At 29.9% G+C, this 3288-nt stretch overlaps 1 long non-coding RNA gene across 1 annotated transcript; it reads right to left on the reverse strand.

Annotated features, from left to right (window-relative positions):
* Positions 1-1175: 1175 nt before the first annotated feature.
* Positions 1176-2177, reverse strand: LOC141486705 (uncharacterized). The gene is made up of 3 exons (XR_012467994.1): positions 2001-2177; positions 1843-1935; positions 1176-1541 (listed from the first exon to the last, which is right to left on the reverse strand). It is a non-coding gene; the product is annotated as an uncharacterized lncRNA (long non-coding RNA).
* Positions 2178-3288: the final 1111 nt, after the last annotated feature.

Below are 3288 nucleotides of genomic sequence, written 5' to 3' on the forward strand. Positions count from 1 at the left end.
ATACTTACATTTTGCCAGTCATAGTATTCCATCAGCTTGTCCACGAACAAGGTTTACATTTTAGCTTGAAAAGTATCATATCAATATATATATATGTTTGTGTGTGTGTGTGTGTGTGTGTGTAGATCATGCAAAGAAGTAACTTTCAGACACAAACTGGAAAAAAGGCTTTCTTTCCCAAAAATTAGTCACTCCTATGATCTACACACCTTCATGAAGAGTTTATTTTGGAATTAATTACTTTCTTCCTTTCGTTCCACATTTTTTTATATTATTGAAATAGTGTTCTGATTAATACAGTACCAGGTATCTTTTCACTATTCAAACGATAGTAAATATAAAGTTATAATCATTGTTATAAATTTATATTTCTAAAGCAGTTTTCCCTTTAAATTTTTTTTTGTTAGGTGAAATTATCAAATATGACTAGTTGCAATAATAAATAATACTTTAACAATTCAATAAAGTTTTCTATTGAAATTTCGATTTTCTTCTGTAAATATAAAAATTGAAAATCCACAAAAAATGTCAATAAAAACCCAACTGCACTCTTCAAAATCTTCGATATTCACAAATATTATAGATATACATTACTCAAATAATGAATTTTGTATCTAGCATACTAGTCGATGCAACCCACATAGCAATAGATATTCCAGGAATATTTCATGAATATACATTTAAGGATATTGTATTATGCTATGAATATGCCATGGATATATATATCTTCTGGAGAATATTCCCTGGAAGTGCTCCTGGCGAACCTTTGATATATTTTAAGAATATTCCTTGGGAATATTCTTGGAATATCTTATAATATTCTTAGAATATCTAAGGTATATTCTATTAAGAATATTCCAGGAATAGAACCCGAGGAATATTCATAAAATATTCAGGATATTCTTAGTTTATTGTAGGAATATACAATAGAGAAACACCATAGAATATTCTTTAAATATATTTTATGAATATTCTAGGAATATTTGAAATATTCCAAGAATGTGACGAGTAACCGCTATTAGGCATGTATATATTGCATTTTGATACAAGATTCACACAAGTAATAAAACACATAATATTCATAAACAAATATATTTTAAAAACAATATACACTGAAATATTTGACGTTTCAACCAATATTAAAAATAAAAAATATAATTCAAAATATTTATTCACTGAATAAAATATTCCTGAATACTGTCATATTACAAATATTAGAAATGTATTCAAATTAGGATGTTCCTACTCTCAAAATACTAAAAAAATACTAAAATAACAACTCTGTGAATTCATCAGCACTAATTAAAAAATAATAAATATATCATTTCATTGAAAAAGAAAAAGTGTATTACATCAAGAAATAGGTTAGGTTAGGTTTCTCACTTCGAAAAATAAACCCACAAATGAAGTATTTAAAATGAGTGGTAAGATGGGTTCTTCAATGAATTTCACTTACTTAAAGTTATTCAAACTTTGCTCACCAGACTAGTTTTCCTTATATTTGTCCAACAATGCATCAGCCAGTGTTTCAATAGTAATACCTGGAACAAAATGTACATTAACGTTCATTATCACTATTTGAAAGTGGCACAATAAAACTGGAATAAAAATCAAATAGATATTTTTCGCATAGGTTACTCATGAACATTCACAACATTTTATGACTTGGAGAGCAACTTGCATTGTCTTGTTGAAAAGTAATCATTACGTTTTCAGTTCCTTGGCGCACCTGCCTGTACCAGGTACCACTCTGTTTCCTTTTGGGCAAATTGATACTATCTTGAAAACGAGTGATAAAAATTATGAAAACAAATGATACAAAAGAATGTGTCATTCATTTACTTTTCTCTATTGAAGATACACAGCTGAAATCACTCTAGTTCAAACATGTACTTAGTCAAACCAACAAATCCCACACACCAACTCTCCTCGAACCTAAAATGAGGTATAGTAAGTTAATCACCATGACTTCACTATCGATACTATTGCATTTTACTTACTTTTCTTGAAGACTGAATAGATGCAACTCTCCTGTTTGAAGATCCAAAATTAAACTATTCGCTGTACTGCAAATTGGACAACCCCAAATTATAAATGGTACACTGAACGTGACAGAATTATACTTTGATAATAACACCAACACATCATGCATTACACACGCGAACCTGTCACGTCAACCGCCATGTTGAATCAAATGTCGTATTTAACGCAAACGCAAATGTACCATGCATTAAGGGATAGCCGCTTTCACAGAGCTTATTCGACTGTCGCGCGATACACTTCAATTGACCAATGAGAAACGTTTACTCCAATTATTCACTTCTCCATTTCTCTGTTTCCAGGATTTTTCGCTTTGTAATTAAATAATTTCAAATACAAAAAGACAAATAGGATGAGAATTAACCAATTTATTGATGCAATTGGTTCATTTATTGGCCCATTCAAATTTTTTTGTCGTTTCCAACAGTTGCTGTTGGAGCAATTCATCCAGAATCTTTGCGTTGAGTTCAAAAACTGGTTAACACTATCAGGGTTATATACATTAGGTTATGCATTCGATTAAGATCTTCAAATATTTTTGTTTTTAATAATATTGAATTATTTGAATACGTTATTATAAGATAATTCAAAATTCCATTGTATAGAATATTCCAAAATATACCGTGGGGATATATTCTAAGAATATACCATATGGTATATTCGATCGACAATATTCTCAGAATATTCAAGGGAGAATAATCCATTTATAGACATTCTATGCACATTCTTTCGGGAATAATCCTGCCATATTCATTCAAGCATATTCTAAAGGCATGTATATATTCCAAGAATATTCTATGAATATTTGGAATATTTACGTTCGTTTTATGATATACAGGGAATATTCCATGAATATCTAGTGCTGTGTGGGAACATTCATAAAATAACTTGCTTTCAATCCTTTTTCAGTAAATATCAAAATTCTAATCACTTATGCAGTGAGTTGCAAATGAAAATTGCAACTTGCAAATGGAAATGAATGTAAATAAAAAATCCTCAAACAGATCAATTTTCGTATATGAAAATACACTTCCGCAATCAAATTATTCAACTAGCCATTCAAAATCGTGAACAGGGGTAGCATGTGACACCGCGTTCAAAAAGGGTTTCCAATTCTCTGTTCAGCAACATAGCATTTTTTAATATATGGATTTCGGTACTCAAGAAAAAAGTAACTATATTTCATACAAACTGCTCTCGAGTCAAATACCTGGGATGTTTGTATGAAATAAAATTACTCTTTTCCTG

This window comes from Leptinotarsa decemlineata, unplaced genomic scaffold, assembly GCF_025532065.1.
Source record: "Leptinotarsa decemlineata unplaced genomic scaffold, Ldec_3_MD MMD2_tig00026363_RagTag_RagTag, whole genome shotgun sequence".
Lineage (NCBI taxonomy): Eukaryota > Metazoa > Arthropoda > Insecta > Coleoptera > Chrysomelidae > Leptinotarsa > Leptinotarsa decemlineata.